The sequence below is a fragment of the Triturus cristatus genome, chromosome 11, assembly GCF_964204655.1.
Source record: "Triturus cristatus chromosome 11, aTriCri1.1, whole genome shotgun sequence".
NCBI lineage: Eukaryota > Metazoa > Chordata > Amphibia > Caudata > Salamandridae > Triturus > Triturus cristatus.
The window spans coordinates 715,206,206-715,228,714 of NC_140594.1; the positions used below are offsets into that span (position 1 = coordinate 715,206,206).

The following is a 22,509-nucleotide window of genomic DNA, read 5'->3' on the forward strand; positions in this document are numbered from 1 at the left end:
AGGTGCAAGTTAGGCAACCTCCGAGAATTCCACAGGGAAATCTAACTTACCAGCAGATGCCCCTTTTCGAGGATTGCGATGAGTATAGCTCAGACCCATTAAAATGACGGTGCCTGAGGGAGGAGGAAGACTGCACTCTTGTGGCAGTCTTAGAGGAAGACCAGAGGGGACCGTTTGTAGAGGTGGATGTTGACGGTCATCCCAACACCTTTTTGGTTGATACTGGTGCTACCCGTTCTACTGTAAGATCTGCAGCAGTTCCCAACCTACCCCTCTCGGGACAATCAATCCAAGTGGTAGGAGTGGCAAATAAGAAAATGACTAATCCATTGACCGAGCCAATTCCTGTGAGAATAAGAACTTTCCGAGATCGACACCAGTTTGTGGTGTGCGACTCAAGTCCAGTCTGTTTGCTAGGACGTGATCTTTTGTGCAAGTTGAATTGTACCATCTATTGCACGCCCAAGGGAGTAAAATCACAGACAATTGATGATGATGCCACCTTTAGGGTTGCAAATCAGCGTTTGTGTATAGAGGTGTATCCTATGTTACCAGTGGAAGAGCTTCCACTTGACCTGAGAGACTCAGTTTCATTGGATGTGTGGGATTTCACAGGAGAAGAGATTGGACTGATCAAAGGTGTTGAGCCAGTTGAGATCCAGGTTAAGTAAAATGTTGAGTTTCCAAGAACGCCCCAGTATAATCTGTCACCTGAAACGATCGCAGGGATTAAACCTGTAATCGATTCCATGATTCAGCAGGGAATTCTGAAGGAGATAATGAGCAGTCCATACAACTCACCCATCATGGGATTACAGAGACCGAGAGGGAAATTCAGAATCGTGCAAGACCTGCGAAAGGTCAACGCGATTGTGGTCCCATGTTGTCCAGTGGTAACGAATCCATCAGTGATACTATTCCAGATTCCATGTGAAGCCGAGTGGTTCACAGTGATTGACTTGTGCCAAGCATTCTTTTCGATACCTTTACACGAGGAGAGCCAATTTTTGTGTGCTTTCCGTCTGGAAGATCGTGTGTTAACATGGTGTTTACACTTCTTAGCAGGTAATAAAGATCCAGTCGACCGAGGATTCCTAGTAAGTTTTGTAGTGGTATCCGGCCTTATCAACTGCTTCTGTCCCTAGGTCAAACATAAACCTACACTCTTCTGAGAATAGTTAGGGAACAAGTGAAGCAGTCATACGTGTGTCACAGATGCAGTTCGACCCTTCCCATTATGGCATAACCATTATTCTGCAAGAAAGACAGATCTTCAGATTGATACAGTTTTTTTCATAGGACTGTGCAGAAGAGATTCCCATACATGAACATCTGTCTGCTTTGGGTGTCTGGTATTTCTAGACTTTGACAGAGCCACCGCAGACGGCTGCTTTTTCTTCACCTTCTGAGACCGCTTGAGGACTTGGGCTCAATAACAAGCACTGGCTATACTGGGGAAACAGAGTGGTTTATGGGTGGAGTTAACCTCAAAAGCTTCGTAGGCCATGGTTAATAGTGGCAGAATTACACCCAGAGCAGTAACTTCATGGAATTCTACCACTCACGATTATGAGCGGCTTGGGGACTCTGGGTCTAGAATTCTTGGACAAGCACATTTTGTACCCAATGTTCTTGGTTTCAAGACACCAGGCCTGGTTTAACTAAGAACAGATAAGGTCTGGTGAAAATGCTGAAGGAAATGTGCCAGGGCTGAGAGCAGGATTGAAGGCCAGCCCTGAATTCTGCAGCATCATGGGGGAAGCATACACTGCTCCTGGGTTTGTGCGATTATACTCAATTCTGGGTAAAAACATTGTGATTGTAGTTTTTGGGTGCAGGAATTGTGGCTATCTGCAAACACTCCCTTGGTAGAATGGATTGGTTGTATTGATGCAACTCCTTGTTTTCACCCTTACATACTTTGGTATCAGTGTTCAGATTGGAGTTTAGATACATCAACTTTGTCCTCTTGTGAGGAGGGAGCCTAGAGTATTTAATTAAGTTAGCCTTTATGCCCTGAAGGGACACGCTGGGGTATACGGAAGTGGGACCACAGCTGGCAGCTGGACTGGGGTAGGCATTATGTGGCAAGACAGTGAATGTGGTGCTGGATGGAGTGGCATTGATTCTATAAACACTGGAAGGGGATGATAATTCTATGATGGGAGCTGTTAGACATCACCATGACCTCGCGACCAACCTGTCCTCACATAACTAAATGAGTGTCCTTGGTCTTTTGCATGGCATTTTTAGGCACTCAGAAATGAGTCTGCCCTCAAGAGGGTTTTTAGCGTCCTGTCAACTGTAATCTGGGATCTGAGGAAAGTTGGGCAAACAGATGAAAATCGAGTGCCAACAGCTCCTGATCCATCAGGTCGTACAAGTTAGGCAAGTATGCCATGGTATTTAGTTTCCCAAAGAAAGCAAGGCAGAGGGAAACCCTGTAATGGCAGATCTGTGAGAAAACATGCTGTTTATACTGGCTGTGATCACTTAGGGCCCAGAATCTCAGATTATACTACCACCTCTATCACTTCACAGTCATGTTCTAAAGGGACAGTGTGGATTTGGTGCTATTGCTCGAAGTAACCTTTTGTACGAAGCGTCAGCGCAGCTCGATCACAGGGGGCTTAGTGAGAAACGTTGTACTGCAGGATACACACATGCAGCAAATAGACCGATAGATAGACCCACAAGGGTTAAGCTGGGGGTGTAAAGTTGGTTTGTGTTGAGTGGGCTTGGTCCTCACATTATGTCAGTTCTCGGTTTGGTGCACTATTTTATATATCATTGCATTCTAGAACTTCAACAACTGATATCTGAATATTAATGTAACCTAATGAACTGTGTCTGAGTTCGTTTTGTACTTTCTTGCTTCACCCTGCAAGCAACAATGCGAGTCGCTTTTGGCAACAATTTGCACATTTACATAATCCTCATTTTATTGATGTTTAGTTACTCTGCAGCAAGCTCACCCGGACACAGTAGGGAGTGGTTCCTGGTCTGCCTCTGGTTCTGGCTTGTTCTGCACAGCAGCTGTGAATGTGAACAGAGAAGAATTGAATGCATACGACAAGCCGTCAGTGCCTTTTTTCAATTGGACATCTGCAGAGGGGTGGAAAATGTGTCTCAATTTGGCTTTGACAATTGCCACTTGTGACCATTTTTACATGTCTGACGATACTCCAAAAACCATTTCAGCATTTTAATGTTGAGATGCACAAAGCCACAGAGGCATCAACTTCCACATTTTTAGACTTGGGGGGAAGGGGAGGGGGGGGGTCAGGGGGTCTGAGCCGGAAGGCATGAACTCTAAGTATTTTGTCTTTCTGCCTCGAAGAAGAGGCAGTAATTTAGATAACCAGACTCGGTTATACCTGACAGGAGCCTAAAGAACGACAAAGCACCTAGGGCAGCCCTCGATCTTCAGCCGGAGACTCAGGATGAGAGGGGACAACAATGGCCAATCAGAACATTCCTTTCAAATATTAGGCCAACACGCCTCCAAGGAAAATGGGCGGCTGACAAACCAGCAACCAATCCCTAGGCTCGGTTATGTGGAGCTACAGGGAGTGCATGTGAAGCATGAGGTGAGAACAGCCCCAAAAATAGACAGTCAAAATTCCCATGAGCACCTGAAGCCACCATGATGACACAGCAACGTATTCTAAGAACTATCCTACAGTTGGACTGATATCACTGGGGGACACATGGACCCTCTTTCAAGGTGTCAAGAGAGGATTGGTGATAGTTGACTGGGAACACAAGCTACAAGTCTCGGGTTATATACATAACTGACTCTTAACTCACATAACAAGGCACTGATTAGGCAGATGGACATTTCTGCCACCACCGAAAAGCCACCAAGTGAGCAAAGACCTTTGTGAAAACTGGGCACTGTCGTTGTGGATTAAGGCTCACATTCACTCAGAAGGGCAGTGACTTCTACTGTTAATATTGGTTTCCTGCAGTGATGTAGACAGGCACATGAAAGCAATTGTTCTGAAAATCCATTGCAAATAGGCAGGACTTACACTATGGTCGGTATCTTGAATTTCTAGAGTGGTTGTAAATGGTTTGAGATCATAGAAAAACTAGATGTGGTTGATCCCTCTCCCTATTTATTTTGCTAAGACGTAGTTAGTAGTATCCCTTTCCACTTTCAGAATGTGGGTCCAACTCTATTTCACAAAAAGGAAGGTGCTTTTCAACCTCGTACAACTGTTCAGGATATGCAGTTTGGGGCAAACGTGTTGTTAAGACAAACTATGGAAAGTTGTAAGACATATCCCTTTGATTCCAGGACTCTTGCTTCTGGGATATAAAGGTAACAGTGGTGGGAAAGCCCACACCTACTGCATTGCAGTATTCCTGACATGGAGCTACGAAGAGCAATGATAAGTCTCCTGGACCTCTTAGCCTCTGCAAAAGCATTTGGTCTATCCCTAAAACATCTTCTCTTAAACTAAGAGGCCAGTGAAGCGGACATAGCTGCCAGCATTTTGCGATGGAAGGATGCTCTGGGCGTAAAAGCCTGGAATATCTTCACCTGTTGGAAGGAAACCTGTTATTTGGCCAGGAACACTTAGCTGGCGATCAGAGATTTGATCCCGACTATGCCCACCTTGTACTACCGGAAGACTATTTCGGTAGGGGTTCAATAGGCTGTTCCCATTTAATGGAGGTTAATGACATCTTCCTTGACCTCTGGCTTCACATTCAAAGGCTTTAGCCACATCTGCCTGTGCAAGGAAGGATCATGGTTCATGGCCCTGGTAGGGTTGAATTTAGGTACCAGACAATCAGCATTTCTGTTTGGCTGCCTGTAAAAAAGTGCAACAGTCAAACTTGTGCCACAGCTGCAGCTTAGAACATTCCTTGATTGTATTATCTTGCAGAGAAACCTCCAGATTGATACCATTTATTGCCATCAGACTAAGAAGTTGGGGGTTCCCAGGGTTAAACATGGGTCTTTGGTATCTGGTTTTTCCAGACTTCGACATAGTTGTCCCGGACTACTGTTTTTTCTAGCCCTTGCGAGTCATCTTGGGGACTTAGGGTTCAAAAAGGAAAACTGGATTTACTGGAGAAAGCAAGTGGTGTCTTGATGGATTTAACCTCAAGAGCTTTGTAAGCATCACATAGTCCTGCTTGGTTGAATAGATGCAAGTCTTTGTTCTCACAAGCACCGCTATTAGTATGTGTGTTCACCTTACTGTAGCAATACCTCAAGCCTAGCATCTTGTAAGAAAAAAAGCCTAGGGGATGGGCTAAATGTAGACTTCCTGCCGTACAGGGCCCCATTAGTGAATCTGGGAGCAGGGGAGGAGATTTCAGCTGGATTTGCACAGGCGGTGCCAAGTAAGAAAAGGATGAGGGTGCTGGATGGAGTGACTATGTTTCTGAAAGTTCTAAAAGTAGATGGTCTTCATGAGCAGGAAGTTGTATTGATATCACCATGACCCTGGCAAGAAACCGGTATTAGAAGAACCACAGTAGTTTTCTTGGCCTTATGCATGGCTTTCTTGTCACCCAGAATAAAGTATGGACTGAAGAGATGTTAGCATGTCAGAAGTTGTGATTTGGGATGTGAGGGAAGTCGGGAAAACATGTTCATATAAAGCTCCACATGCACCTGATCTCATAGGTGATACATGTTAGAAATGTCTGCCAAGAAATCTGGATTCTAGAAAGGATGAGAGGGAAGGGAAGCCTGAAATGACAGAATCCTGAGAAAATGTGCTGCTTCTACTTGCTGTGACTCATGGTTCCTGGAACCTCTGAATGTACTCGAGACCTCCAAACGAGCACTTCTCTCTTCATAGCCAGGTGTAGGAGCGAAAACAACACACCAATGTTCTCGTGGGTCGGAACTGGTTAGGTGCTACTGCTCTAATGAGACATTTGTACCAAGCAGGAGGTAGGCTTGCTTCCAGGAGAGACTGTGCTGTGATAAGCCTGATGGTTCTTTTAGAGGTTGGGATTGCAGCAGCAGGTATTCCCCGAACGCGCCGCGCTCCACTCCACTCTGCAGTGCAAAACTCTGGAGTAACCAGAAGGACTAAGACTAGGTCATGTAGTTAGCACCCAGAGAGTGTGGTGTGCCTGGCCTTTATGGACACCAATGTTCCGAAGGAGAGTGCATCAGCAGTTTGTGACGTCAACAGCTTGACAGGAAGTGTGACTTTATTCAACAGTTCACCAGAACAAGCTCTCTTGTAAAGAGCAGGGGTGCAGTCACTGGACAGGGTGTTTCACAGTTTTATTGGCAGGAAGACTGCTCACAACTACATGCCTGTTCTCACCTCTTTATTCTTCATCCAGAAGATTACATCGAGTGTCACCTCTTGGATGTAGTACATAAAGCCACGATGTGCACCAGATCACTGGACTAGTGACCGAAGGTGTAGCAGTCATGCGCCCATTTCGCCTGCGGTATAAACTATCCAAGTTAAAGGAAGAGAAGTTCAGGAATAGCAAAAACATGAGCAAAAAGAATGGATACAGAGCCTAATGCATGAAGGTGTGGAGTTTCGGATAAGAACATTTCAATCCAAATCAAGAGCTCTTAAAAAAGGCATTACTTAAGCGAGTGCACCACAACCTGGGAAGATATCATGCCTCTGCATGACATATGCCTGTTTAAGTCATACCTGATGTATAAAGCTCTTATTGAAAAAGTGTTATGGTGGAGTTAGAGCACAAAGCTTAAGAATGACAGACACAGAGTGGCAGGTACAACAACTATACATGTAGTGGATTGAATGTGGATATATACTTCAAGTTTAACAGAATTCCAAGGGAAAGAAAAGGAGAAAAGCACAAATTCGTATTAGGGAAGTCAAGATAAAAAGTGGCCAATTGTTTGGGGTAATACCCATTATCTTAACGCAAGCAACAAACCACCACCTCAGTGTTTTTTCTTTAAAAAAGCCGAGCTCTCACCCACCCTCACGGGGGCGAGGTTCATCAAAGGGTCCAGCTTCCCACACATTTTGGTGATCTAAGACATGTGTGGGTTTAATTCATCATTGAGGGGGTACTAACAGTGTTGCAGTTTGTGCAAAGACACAGGGAAAGTGAGGGATGCAACCCCACACTGTAGAGTGTTTTAGTAGGAAGCAGAAAGACCGTGGCTTTACACAAAATGCAGCACTGTAAGTGCTCCCTCAATCATAAAATGCTGACCATCACCACACACTCCAGATAATTTTTCTGGACAAAGTTTTCCCCACCAAGTCTATTACTACCTCAATTGTGATGCCACTCACACATCTGACTTCTCGCCATCTCAAGTAATAATCAAACATCACAAGAGCACATCTTCTCCGTTTAGCCACTCCATGCACAGAAATTCACTTGGAGTCCTATGAGATCTGTCACTCGTAGTGCATGACATACAATCTGTGATAAATCTTTCAGTAAGGCGATATATGCCTGGTCACCAGAAATCATATCTTGCCTTCCTTTTCTATCCCCCGCATGCAAAAGAACCATCACCCTCTTCCTCAAGCAGTAGACACCACCAGCTTGTCAGTTCTGTACGGAACATCATTTACCACTGACTTATAGCAGTTCAACAACCTGTTGTCACCTGCTTTAGGAAAACTGTCTCCTAAACACTCACGGCCACTGTGACCTCCCCAGGTTAACCTTCAATTTCTCGTCACCACTGCAGCTTATCTCCACATTGGCCACCAAACAATCTTCCTCATTTGCAGTCGCCTTTCAAAGGCAATCACAGCAAGCAATCTGCATTTACATCACAGCATTAAGTCCCATACTTTGTGCTAAATGTCAGCACCTGTAGGTAGGTAATAGACTGTTTCTGCCAGATGTGGAGTAGCCTAGCTGATACAACTGGCAGTAAAAATATCCAACAATAGTTTGTGATCTGTTTGTACTTGAAATTCATAAACCCAAAACAAACATTTTTGAAATGCCTAATCACCTACCAATATGTAAATGTCTCCTTCTCGCTCACAGGACATTTGCACAAAGCAACCTTGGAATTGTAAGGTGGAAATGTTACAACTCTTTCTCTACGTCCCTTTTCCTCCATCACAAAAGCTCCTACTCATAGCATCTTAAGGCTTAAGTACTACTGATTGGGCAGTACATTTTTTAATTGCCTTGGTGGCATTCCGCACCCTTCAGTCCACTTAAACCTCATAATTGTTTCTTTAATTCTCTCACGGTAGTAGTCTTAACCCAAAAGCAATCAAAAAATTTCACATATTACTACGCATTCCTATGCATGAGCGCAACTGCTCATTGTTCTAAGGTGACAGACCTTCAATGGCCTTTCCAAATCTGAGCCTCGTTTTGGTACCGATGCTCTACATCAAGCGGCCAGACTATTCTACCTCACTGACTGCAATTTACACTAGATGACATCCACCATCAAACATGCCACCATTAAGATGACCACAAGCTTCCTCAACACCATATCATAATCCTTAAGTTTTTTCCCCTGTATTGAAACATCTTGCTGGAAAAACAGGAGTGTTTATCTGTATCAAATAACTTTTGCATCATGTGCTAAACCACAACTGACATCCTCCAAAACCTACACATATTTTCTGGTGTAATAAAAGATGTGAGGTGTTTAGATTGAGGGTGTAATGTTATCTTATAGGCATTCAACAGGTCTAGATGGGTGTAAACCCCTCGCTTCTGCTACTGTTGTCAGAACTCTCACATTGATGGACATTTTAATGTTGCCATTTGGTTTCCTCATCAGGCCCACAGGACTTAACCAATCAGATGTCTCTAGAGGTTCTATAATATCATGCTTACACAACTGGTCGAATTCATCCTATAGTGAGCTCCTCTCAAGGCTAATGGCGTATTCCTAACTTTATGTACACAGGGTGTAATTCAACTCTTCAACATAAAAGCGGTGAGAAAAGCCTTTCAGACACCCCAACTCCTCACTGATTCTCCCTTCCACCCCTTCATATAATTACAACGTGTCAATAAAACTGCTCCAACTGAGTGGTTCAGACAGTCAATTATTGTTCAACTGCAGAGGAGTCAGTTTATAAATCTAGGGGATGCCCCAAAATACACAGAAAGATATGGGGTCCTTGGTGGGACAATTTCTACACAATTAGACCGGGTCAAAATAAAGACGATCCTTTCACGAAGGAACGATAGCGTGCGGATTCCACTGTGAGGCAGTTAATGGATAAATTAAAATGTAAGCTTTTCATGGAAACTGGCTACGTTATATATGCCCACGGATACGATGCACTTGGTTACAAACACAAATGTTGTGTATGGATTTATACAGCAAAATGGTTTGAAATGTTGCAAATTACAATAAAAAGAATTTTAAAAAATGGTCAGGGTAACTAGGATTCAGTATCCTTCTTAACTTTCTCTGTTCACTGCAACAAATTTACCCTACTCGGAGTTCTTCTGTCTCTAAGCATAAGATCTGCATTACAACATCCTGTCACTGATATTGTGGCCTTTTTGAATAATTTCTCTTCTGCACAGCTTCACTACTTCAATGTTCTCAAAGATCTTCTTATCAATACTCTCATCCCTATTTTCCTCCTGGCATTTCAACCTCACAGCATACCTTGTGATGTTCTCCCTTCTCTTAGCTGTCTATGAGCCCTTGTCCCAGTGAAGGTCCTTTAACACTTAATAATTGTCCTTCAATTCTTTTGATTGCTTTGCCTATCAATCAGCTGGGGTTTTATTATTTGTTCACATTCAGAAGCTAGTCTCTGCTCTCTCGCTGCAGGAAACTTGTGCCGCTCAACGACTACATTCACTTTTCCCTTGGAATTCTCCTCTCATGCATCAAATGCTCAAACTCATCATCATCCAGCTCCAGGGCATCACTGCCCAATGCATTTCTGTCCGGTAGGCTTGCTGTTTCTAAACCTGTCTTCCACACCAAATGTGCCGCAATAACATTCATTTCCGGGAAGCAGCAGCAAAAGATTTGCTTCCTTGATGAAGATGTACATAATATAAACAATGGTTCCATAGGGAAACAAATAATTTCGTTAACGATAAATCAAAACTCACAGCATATACAAATCAATTAAATAATCAATATCAATCAAGGATATGCAATTTAGATACAGAAATGTATTCTTTATATTTAAGTTAAGTATCTATTCTTTCAAGAATAAGCAAAATCAAAGGAAAAAGAAAAAAGAAAGGCTGTATATACAATACTTGGAAAAACGACGCAGTGACAAAGTGAATGGAGTGACTTAGTGCAATAAGTGACAATGTGAATAGTTACAATATATACACGTCTTTACTAAATAAAACAAAATATATACAAAGAATCTTATTTTGAAAGTCCTTAAATTCCTCATGGGTATACAATAATCCTTGTAAGTCGCATATCCTATCTTTTAACCAACAAGGAGATCCGATTAATAAGGGACTGGGAAGCCTGGCACCATCAAAACAGGCTTCCCGCTCACCAAGAAGGCAGCTGTAGAGCAAGCTTCCCTTCCCTTCAAACCAGATTAAGCACCTCCGGAGTAGAAGTGCAAGATCCCATGGTTAACAGAACACATACAATTAAGGTTTGAAAGGCATATAATGTACACACAGATCGCTGTATGTTTACCATCTTCTCTTACCTTCGCTTCCTTTCCTCTCCTTCACCCCACAGCCTCTACTCTCCCAAACAACCCCTCTACACAGATATAATTGTATGCTCTTCTCATGTTGCCACTCTTACCCCCCTCTATCATTCACCCAGCTCCTCTGTTACTTCTTCCCATCTCCTACTTCTATTTCCCACTTCACCACCTCAAGCCAGTTTAAGGATTTTTGCCACTTGAGGTGATGGCACAACTATCTATCTGTACGAGCCCCTCTAGCAATGGCGCCCCATTTGCTAATGCATAACATCCCATGCTGGTAGCAGCTGACACATCCACACTTAGTATTCTCTACCCCAAAACTGCCCCTGCCTCCTGTGTCTCAGTGTCTTGTAGATCAAAACCCCTCTTATAATCTTTTTTCAGTGTTCCTCACATATTGTCCTAAACCCTCACATCCCTTAGTCTTACATACACTTCTGTTTCACCCTCCTACCTCATCCTTTTCATTACCACACTCCTTTTCTCTCCACACTGACACCCTTCTCAGTCTCCCTCTTTCTCACCGTCCTCTATGTCAATAAACACAGACCCAGCTCTCTTCCGGGTGTTCATCCGATAATCCTCTCTCGCAACTTTGTCTTTTAACTTCTTCTCACAAATCTCGAAGCTCTCAAGATTCCGTGCTCCATGCATGAAAAACTGACCCACTACTTTGTGCTCAACATTCTGGGACTTGTAGAATACATTTGATAACGGGATAAAACAAGCCTACAAGTCCCAGAATACAAATCGAAAACCCGGACTGCATGAGCTATTCATGAATGGACCTGGGAGAATTGAGAGCTCGGATATTTTCTATGCTCATTTTTTTGCACATCCTTCTCTTTGAAATTTGCCCTTCCGTTCCATACACACTACTTTTACCATCCAATTTTCACTCACAAGCACTCTTAAACAGTCCTCTCACTGAAGCACTAGTGCTCGCACAAATACATATCTAGCCTTCCTTCTCTCAATGCCTCCTTTATTTTGGAAATGCCTTACTTGCACTTCTCACCCACTGTCACCTTCTTACACTTGTTCTTCTCTCGTTCAAATCCTTCACTCCCACCTACTGTTGCTCTCTCGCATTTTGACACTCCCTTTCTCCAGGCAAGCTCACAATAGGGGTATTGTGTATATACACTCACTACAAGCGCTGCAAATTATGCATGATCTTTTTTCAATGTTATGCCTGTGAAAACAAAGCAGTGTTTCACAATTTAGTAACACTGACTTCAAGGGCCTGCTGATGGTGCTGAAGAGAAAATTCGAAGCAGGACTGGATTCAAGATGGAGCCTGGAAACTTTGAAAAGGAAGCAAAATAAAGGTTAGGGGCTACATACAGAGTGCTGGCACTTAATTGGATTCTTTGGTATTCCAAGGATTGAGAAGGAGCTGTGTTCTATTATGTGTGATTTAGGGCAGCTCCTTGGTAATGTATGCCCAATCTAGATGCAATGTTGCCAACCTCTTCGGAAAGGTTTTAGATGTATGCACTGCGGGTGCCGTGCGATCCCAGCCTTGGTGTTGCATCAGTTCAAAATGTTGGGGTACGCCACTGCTGCATACTAGAGAAACTCGGAGAGGAACTATGTCATATAGTCAATAGCAGTGGATTTCAAAGATCTACCGACTTATTGGTGTAGAGGACTCCTTTTGAGCTAGAAATGTCAGCGCAGAAAGATATTGCAAGCCTATTCTCAGAAGTCGAGTGACCCTGCTGAGGTCCGAGTGGGAGCTTTTTAGAACCTACACTTGGTCAGTGGGATCACAATGTGCTCCAGGACATGAGTGTTCAAGTGCCATTCACCCATGGACCACAGACATCAAGTTTATCGAACCCTAGACAGATCTTCCAACACACGCTCCATGATAAACTACACTTGCAATAAAGGTGAAGAGAAGTGTTCCTATGCTCAACCACACATTGTTCGTCAGTATATCCTGTCAGAGTTGTGGGCTAGCACTACACATGATTTAGTTTACAAGACAGCTGTAGAACTCGATTTAATTGATTTGCTAATATTCATTTAATTCACCAGTTACAGTTGCCCTAAGTGCTCACCTTGGGAAATATTCTCACACTTATGAGGTGGTTTAGTCTAACACTAACTACCTCCATTGAGAGTTCCCAAAAAACAATGCAAGCAAAATGTCTTGGTGAGCTACGTGCTTGCTGTTGACACCAGTGAGACTAGCAGCTCTCATGTAAGTTTTAAATATGTTAATTCATGATATATATATATATATATATGTTTTCCACCACAACTTCAGTCCAACCGCAGTGTAAGTGTTTTGCAGCTGGTGCTGGCGTCGGGGATGGACCACACTACGAACAGCAATCGACCATCAAGATATGAAGGAATGCCGCATTCCAGGAAAGTTTTCACAGTTCAGTTTATTCTCAAGTACAAATACTGCCACATACACCACCACTGACGCGTTTCGACTCAAGTCTTGTTCACGGTTTCGTAAGTCCTATTTCAGTTTCGACTTCACATACAGGCTGTCCACATAGCCCATTATGAGGCATTGTGGGAGTTGTAGTAAAAACAAATACAAAACGTTAAAAACAAATGGTACAATTAATATCCACATTGGTCAGGAGGCTGCACAAGTCCATGTAATCACTAGTGAGTGTCATCCTCTACTAGATGGCACATTCAAGGCCTAGCACCAGTATTGATCATTGGTCGGTCTAATTTGAGTTGCTGGCTAAGTGCCACCAGGACAGAAATTACCTCGATCCGTATTTCATGTGTTTATTGAAGGGGGCATATGGACTGTCCGTGCATATAACTGGGTACAATCTATATTAATGTTACTCCTTTGATCCTTTACCACAAGGGTACATGTCTGGACAATTACCCTCCTCTCCGTGTCATGGTATTAAAATTCCTCTATAATGGGCATGTCTTGTAGCGTCCATTATTCCGGTGCTCAACATAAGGCAGACGACCACAGTATTAAAATTTGGTTGTTCCAATGAAAATTGCTGGCTAAAGTGCCACTGGGATGCAAATAACTTCGACCCATATTGCATGTGCTTGTTTAATGAAGGGCTTGTGTGGATCGTCCGTGCATATAATTGGGTACTTTCTATATCGATGTATACTCCCTTGATTCCTCAGCACAGGGGTTCTAGTCAGGACAATTACCCTCCTTCACGTGTCATATTACTATCCCTCTGTAATGGGTGTGCCTAGTACCAAACATTATCCCAGAACTCAACATTTCACATCAAAACAACAAAGAACTAATAGCATGGTCCTCTGCCGTATGTTGAGCATAGCGCGAGTCCCTGCCGGAGGTACCGACGGACAGAGCGGGGCCTCTTTCTTGACTTGAGCTGGTGCCAAGTGAGGTGGGGTTTTTTCCTCAATGTTTACTGATGTCACAATATATCAATAATCACAATGAGGAATTGGAAACAGCTATAAGGGTATAGTAATAACCCATTTTTCTTTGCGAAGCCTACGACTAGAAGCTTTGATTATGAGGTCCTGAAGAAAGCCAGGGATAGTCTTCCCGAAGGCTGAAACATGTCGACCAGTACATAGGAGCAGTAAACGTCTTCAACTGCTTCTTTTTTGTTTTTTTCCCTTTCATACACTGCTTTTAGATAGGAACGCGATTGATGAGACACAAACCAGAATTATATACTTGGTGTTCGTCATTTGCTTATTCTATTTTAAAAACACTTTAAAAAACACTTAAAAAAATTCCCAGAAATTTTGCACTGCACACTAAATACTTTTTCCTCTTTTCTTTGATGTATGCTTGGTAAGAGGATACAACTCATTCATATCACCTCGATGTCATAAGAGGTTGTTGAGAAGAGTTGTTTGGTACCCCAGATGATGACACTGGGCACTTTCAGAGTGTAATGATGGGATGCTGATTATCCTTAGATCAAGTTCCTTTTTCTCTTACCTCTTTTTGTCTTCACTTTTTGTATCTGATATTCTACATGCTTACTTCTTAAATTAACTGTTGGAGCAATTGCTAAGTGGCAACTTTCTTGAATTGCATCAAGGGTTGCGATGTAGACCTCGGATTTCTTTTTGTATCTGAATATTTGGAAAGGGGGATTAGGAATCCTTGAAGGTCTCTAAATATTTTCCCTCAGACCCTATTTGTATTTGTTTCTTCCCATGCACTATCATTAATTGCACCGACGCTTGGTGGGAGATATTCATGGGTTATTTCCCGCTCCTCTGAGTCTTGGAAATTGTTTCATCTGCGTCACTATTTTGTTACAACTTTCAGGCTTTGGTCTTGTTACCGCTATCATTCACAAGCGACCACATCCCTCCGATCTGGAATTTGGTTACCCCCACCTGCTATCGTGGATTGTCGGGGATTTCCATTTTATATCTAGGTCTCTTTGGAAACTCATTAAGGCGCTCCTTGGCATAATTTATCTCTTCTGCAACAAGCAGTGATTGGTGTTTTATGCTATATTGTTGGCCCGCAGGGAAATCTGTAAACTTTGGGTTTCTCCTGACTCCCCTACAGATCTGACGTGGATCAGAGCTATGAGAGACATTGGTAAATTGGACATGGTAGTTCCCCTGAAAAAGAAGCACAGATTCTGGCTGTTATTTTTTGATCATTATGGGTGATGGGTTGGGGGAGGTTCTTCTCAGCTGTGAAGTATTGTATTGATGGAAACTTCCAGTCCTATGATTAAGTTGCTTTTTATCTTTTGGAGAATTTTGCGGTGGAAAGTTGGAGTGAGGATCTTGTACCCTCTTTTCTCCAGCTTTCTGTTTAGCAGGACTCCTTAAACATAAGATAATCTACACCCTTGGGCGCTACGTAGATAGAACGGGTGGAAAGCAGCACAGGAGGACAAAAAAAAAAAAAAAAACAAGCAGTGATTTTACCTGTTGTGTCCTGATGATGATCCCTCTATTGTATTAGAGATCGAAAGGTTGCGGACTTGAGTACCTTGACTTCAACCTGTTTACTTTTTAGATATGAGCCAAGGTACTATGTATTTGTGGCTTAACTATTGTCTGTACTTTAGCCACATGAGTTCTGAAGTTCTATTGACTTCCTTTCTTGTTGTATATTGTCTCACTTTCATGACTCTTATTTTTTGATTTAATAAACTTATAGTTTGCATTTGGATTTCAAAAACATGATTATTGCATTGTATGATTCGATTTGAAAGGGACCACTATTCATTTATAATTGCTTGTACCCCAAGTCACTTTCTAAGTTCCTGGGTTCCCCTGTCTCTGTAAAATGTGTTAAGTAACTTTAGACCATGACTTATAGTTTCTTAACATAAGTTTAACTATAAGTATAACTATAACTGTTGACTATGGTTTTGTGTGGCTACAACGTCAACCTAACTAGAACGTCCCTGTAACCTTTGGTTTTTTTCAGTGAATATATATATCTATCCATGTTGGCATGTACAGACTTTAGTCACATCCTTCCTCTTTTTGTATGAGCACGATTCTCCTTTCGCGCATCAATGGGATAGCTCACACAAGATCAGACAAGCTGGAGAGGGTTGGGGGAGGGGAACGAAAAGCAGCTATGGGAAGCTGCATAGAGAAAGCTTAATCACTTCTTTACAGGGACACAATGCTTTGCGGTCTTTGCTGCCAATGCCCAGACACGTCAGATACTCTTCTAAACAAAACACCATTGTGTGCTTGACCTTGAATAGAACTGAGACATAAGGGATGAGACGAGCAGGTAAAACGTACAAAACAAGCAATTTCAAGACCAGTAGGCCTAGCCTTGGCAAGCCTGCACCTGCTTTATTTGCAAACATATGTAACAAGCATTAAAAGTGTGCAAGTAATAAAAAATAAAAATGCTGCTGCCTAAAAGTGGCGTCAATGTTTGCAAATAAATAGAACCATCACAAAAACAGAAAGAAGAAATTGTGCTACCAAGCCCTGGAACTCTAGTAGACTACTTTTTAGGCAGATATGCATGTGTACAAGCAAATGCTGTCACATACAGTGTAGAGAGCCAATGGCTGAAGTATGCTGACCCACTGCCCTATGCTGTTGGGGGCAGATGCAAATTGTGAATGAGAACTGAACAGGCCAATGGATGACGAATAAAAGCCTACCTACAGTGATTATTTTGGGAAACATGAGACTGGTGAGACAGCTAAAAATGTCCGTTAAGTAGATTTAAAACAAGTGAAAGCATCCCCATTTCAATTTCTACCTTAAGAACTTTGTTATTTCTTTATAGTGGGTAATTTTCCTTTATTTTATTGATGAATTACCTCATACAACAAAAAACAGGAAGCCAACTCACACTGTGCCTACCCATCAATATCTCTTCTTTCCAATAAGTGTATATTTACAGAGCAATGTCTTTTACAGTCCTGTGCCACATTTGTAGGGACAGTAGAAGAACTGGCTGTTGTGAAAGACAAACCACTGATGGGGCACATATTTCTACATGCATTGATCTTGTATTTGATTCTGTAGATATTAAAACAGGAAAGTTGTCAGAACTGTACCAGCAGACAGGCAGTCGCGAGATCTCTCAAATGCTTAACATTAACCCAGTCTAATGCCATCCCCAAAAGACCATAGAGGAAAGGATGAGGGCAGCACAAATTGTACCAATATAAAACCCAGATGAGGACAGGAGCAACGAGCAGATGATCTAGAAGTCTTAAAGAAAAATAAAACTAAGGGCTGCAAGTAAGGTTTTTGTAACAACGGGTCATCTGCCCAATCCTTGGGTCTCCTGAATCATTTATAGGCACTTTTATAGGCGCTAGTTTTCCAAAGGCAGAGAGGTCAATGTCTCTGCTCCCAAAAACATTTTCTCCAGTACACCAGATCCACTAAGAATGGTGTCTGAGGTGGACAACCAATTTAGGGTGCCATTTTGATGCCTTTTTAACAAGTGTTTTTCCTGCCCGTTCCCACCACATACACTACCTAGGTCTTGGACAGGAAAAGATGAAACAAGCCTCCTAGGCACAGGAAGAAAATGCAGTTTGTAAAGGACGCTGCCTTTTTCTATTCTAATGACAAATCCCTCCTTGGTGGTGTTGTCTTTCGAAATGAAAATGTTGGCCAATAGACCATATCAGATAGCCTATCATGCTTTTCTATCATGGAGTGGTTACAAATGTGTTGATGGAAGAAGTCTCTTAGTAAAAAAATTTACCCAGACAGAGGGAAACATGAAATAAAGAATGCCAGTTGCGCAGGAAGATCAGTCACAACAATAGGCCTCTACACAAAGTTTAACTTCAAATCTATTTAGAAATCCACTAAGCAATAAACTTGGCCCGAAGGTCAATCAGCAATAATGGAGTAGGAATTTCTCTGCACCTGGGCAGGCACTACCTTATCAATATGGGTCAGAATCTGATCCCCCAACTCCATCCAAGGCGAGAACACCCACAGCCATAACCGGAATCCTCAATAAAAAATATCAGTCCCTCCTGGGTCACTTAAAAGCCTTGGAGATTTATTTGTAAACTTTGCATATCACTCTCAATTGCGCCAGCAAGCTTATTCAATCAATCAAACCAGACTTGTATGGCGCTGCTAATCACCCGTGAGGGTTTGCAGGCGTAAGAAGCCGGCTGCAGAGGTAAGGCAAAGTCAAACAGCTTCATCTTGAATCCTTTGCTGTATTCCAGTAGAGAGGATGAGGTCTGAGGTGAAGTGGAAGGTCTTTCCAGGACTTAGCCGTGAGGAAGGAGAAGGAACTTCTTCTTTTAAAGCTTCAATGGATGTGAGGGGTGTGATAGGGGGAAAGGAAGGCAGAGCACAGATGTCTGGAGAGTTGGAGGTTCATGCAGTGGTTGATGTATGCCGTTCCTTGGTTGTGCAGGGCTTTGTATTTGTGGATCAACATCTTGAAGTGAGCTACAAAGTGAATTATTGAGCACTCAGTCACCCTTCAGAATCAATTGATAACTGTCACAAAGACAAATGCAGAAGCCCGAGAACAAGAGGGGTTCAGAAGTACCAGGCAGCACTGCTTTGGTACACACAGCTGCCTTGAACACCAATTTGTGGTATTTTGCAGAATTCAAGACTGCTAGCAAGGTGCTCAGGGAAGAGTCACCTTTCCCATATTGCTTGGATGTTAGCGTGTTGATTTTACGTGCTGCTGCATTCCCTTGATGCAGCCCCAGAAGATTCTGCAAAAGTTCAGAAGTTCTATTGGCCCCTCTAGTTCATGCAGCATTACAGGTGTGGTTGCAGATTGGTGCTGTACTGACAAAATTCTAGAAACCAGCCTGTCTGCTTTTCCTAAAACAGACCCCACAACCATTGCAGTTTCATTTTTCTTTTGATCCAAATATGTGTGCTTTGTATTGTAAGACCACTCGTGTTTGCTCCCAATTCGTCTATTTTGTTTTTTTCCTGGGGTTCATCTAAACCCATCATCTGCCCCAGCCCCAAAGTGCATTGCTGTGGCTAAAGAAATCCGTTTTAGGTTACAGCCTTCCAAACAGCACAGCTGTCTGGTTTACTAAAGACAGCTTGGGGACATTCAGAAAGTTGAGCTAGGAATGCATTCTGCCAGTTGCTTGCAATGGCTTTGTGGTTTGTAACTCACGCTTTCTTCCATTCCTATTGCTGGCTTTATTTGTTTTAGGCTGTCCAGTTTGAGTTCATAACCTTTCCTTATTTACAGTATCTTGCAGAGTGCTCTCTTTCTGTAAGCAGGCCTGTAAATCCTGTTCTTATCTCATCACATTTGCTTTGCATTTAAAGACTGAGGTCCAGTGTCAGGTGCTGTCTTCCGAGGATGCTTGTTTACTTTTCTTTCTCTGACTTCAAAGTTAGACTATTCATGTAACAATCATGCTGGATACTGGGGGTAGGAAAGAGTTTTTTTCTAGCATACAACAACATTTAAATGAACTGTGTAAGTATTTCAGAATATATAAGAATTAGGAACACAAATGAAGCACATTTTTTGTTGTTTCTGAAGTCTGTTGGAAACAAATACTTTAATATGATCAAATCATTACAGTAGGTGATTCAATTTCCACACATTTTCGTCTGTGCACTGTAAGATTTCATTACAAGACCGAAAGGCTACCATTATGCATATTTCTTTTAATGCAGTCCAAGCAGCCGCATACATCATAAAGTGAGAAGGTTCTAGAACAGAACATTAAGAAGATACAAAAAGGCATGAGCCCATAACAATCTGCCTCTTTTAAATGCGGCTCCAAGAAGATAAGTTGCTTTACTTTACTATTTGCTAACCTTCTACTATTAACTTACTGCCTTTCTCCTACTACCCTTTATCGGTTTACTATTGTTTTGGGAGCAATTCCTCCCTTCCCTCTCGTCCCTTTGTCATCCCGATCTCCAATTTATCGAGATCACTCCTTCATTCCCACTCCTCTGCGCTTTCCATCGCTTCGGTCACCCTCACCGCAACCGCCATATAATCGCGGTACTTTTACAACCCTCTTCAGTATTTTTGACATTTTTTATGCAATTGGCGCTCACCTTATCGGCGAAGCCCGCTCCTGTTTTATTAACGTGGGAGAGCTCTGCCGGCTATAGGCGCCTCTCACCCATCCCATTTCCGTTTCTTTCACACCAAAACGCGCCCTCTCTGCTCACTCTATCCTTTCTCCACTCTCAGAGCTTACGAAGCCTCCATTAGTGGAAATTACCCTGGCAACGCGGACGTCGCGTCGTCCTGTTGCCAAGGTACTTTCCTCGAATCCCCCGCATATCGAGGCTTGCCTCCTCTGCCTCCTAGCAACGGGCTACAGCTGATCAGGCTCACGAGCATACTGACAGTTGCTCTAGCTTCCCGATCAGCTGCCGGTGGACTACTTTACACGCTGAAATACATTTAAACATTATTCTTCATGTACAATGCCCCTCTGCTAAAACATTTTTGCATTTATCTCTAATCTGAACAAGATAGCCCTGTTTACTCCTCAATTGGACAAGACAGCCTTGAATTCTCCCTTCTGACTGTCAAATAGCCGTGCTATCTTAACAACTTGCACACAAAAAAGGGGTTTCTAATCTTTTACAATACCTTGTTCCTAAGCCATTTAATTAAGTACCATGTCTGATATAGAGTCTGATGACGCTAGCGCCCCCATCCCTAACATGGATAATGAAGCCTTCAAGAGAATAATCCAGAAAGAGATGAGATCATGCATGCTAGAAACTCTAACTAAAGTCATGGCTTCAAAGAGGTCCCTCTCCGCCGAAGAGGACGATACTACAGAGAACCAGTGTTCCCTGACCTCTGACGATCGCACCGAAATAAGGGGGGAAGAGACTAAAAAAGAATAAAAATATCGTGCAACCAAACCCCAAGAGCACTATGGGAGGTCCTAGCACCTCAACTATCAACGGAGGTCACCGCACCTCAGATCCTTTGGGTGTCCTCAGCGGCACAAAACATCTAAGTGCTCAGCATACTCAAAACAATATGGGAGACAATGACTTTCAAGAGGACGACACCTCTGACATTTTTGACGAATATGTTCTAGATTTAGATGAGGATGACCAAGAGTTTTACACTCAACCGTCTGAGGACGATCTCCCTTCCTCGTTAAAAGACAACATTCTCAACCCTCTAGGCGAGAAAATTTTCTCCCCTCTCAATATAAAGCACCCTAGAAGCTCGGAATGGTGCCCTCAAGATGATGTGGGCAAATTCATTAAAAAAGGCTTAGAAACCCGCTGGAAAATGACACACGCAACTTACTCTGAGCGGAATGCTCAAGACCCTCCATACAGGACAAGACCTGCCAAACTCCCAACCTTGATCCGGAGCTAATCAAATACCTCTTTAAGCTTGGCAGGGACCAGAGAAAAGGGATGGAGAGATCCCTCAAGGGGTGCCAAGATCGCCTTCTTGAAATCTTGGGTCCTCTAGCCAGGATCATTGATACTGCCAAGGAGAGCCACATTAATGGATATGGAACTCATTAGGGGATGGAGCCAAAGAGCCTTAATTTTACTGGGCAACGCCAATGCCAGTCTCAACTCCGAAAGGAGAAGAGTGGTTCTGACTAAAATTAGCCCTAAGCTGAGCGACATGGCGGACAAAGAACCATCTCTGAACCCCAAAGGATTACTTTTTGGCGAAGACCTAATTAAATAATTCGGAAAATATGTCTCAACCATCATGGCCTTGGATAAGGCCCAACAGAATTTGAAGCGAGTTTTCAACCCTAACCTTTTTGGCAGGGCCGGAAGAAGGGGACTCTCTTCCGGCCACTTCAACCATAGGCCCTACTCAAGATTCCGAGGCTACGGAGGGGTTACCAACCTTCTAATCCCCCCCCCCAATTTTACCCCCAAAGAGGAAGAAGCGCACGCTCCAGAGGCTTCAGATCATGAGGAACCTCCAACAACAGCAACTCTCAAAGTATGTACACTAAATCTTCTCCCTTCCCCTTCTTTTTCCCCATAGGTGGGAGGCAGACTCAAATTCTTTTATCAGAATTGGAAATTAATTACTTAAGACCCATCAGTACTAAACACTGTAAAGGGATTTATGATAGATTTCATAGAAATTCCCACTCAAACTTCTTTCCCGAGAGACATCCCTCTCACTCTAGATCAACAAAAAATAATAGAGGAGGACATATCCTCTATGCTTCAGAAAGGAGCAATAATAGAAGCCCCACTGGAGAAGTTAAGATTTACAAGTACACTCTTCCTTGTCGAGAAAAAGACAATGGCTGGAGACCTGTCATAAACTTAAGGGATCTCAACAAATATCTTGTTTACAGACACTTCAAGATGGAAGGCATCCATCTCCTGAGAGATTTATTATTAGAAGGGGACTGGCTAGTCAAATTAGACCTAAAAGATGCAAACTTCACCATCCCTATGGCCCAGGTCCACCAACCGTTCCTTCAGTTCATGT

At 42.8% G+C, this 22,509-nt stretch overlaps 1 protein-coding gene across 4 annotated transcripts in view; it reads right to left on the reverse strand.

Moving 5' to 3' along the window:
- PPP2R3A (protein phosphatase 2 regulatory subunit B''alpha) overlaps positions 1-22,509 on the reverse strand; it is a 1,290,855-nt gene that overhangs the window by 970,076 nt on the left and 298,270 nt on the right. For 2 of the 4 annotated variants that reach the window (XM_085634351.1, XM_085634352.1), the window contains exon 3: positions 2,976-3,036. The exons of the other annotated variants lie outside the window; for them this stretch is intronic. The gene's annotated coding sequence lies outside the window, so the exon portion shown is untranslated. The remainder of the gene's footprint in view (positions 1-2,975; positions 3,037-22,509) is intronic. 4 annotated transcript variants of the gene reach the window in all.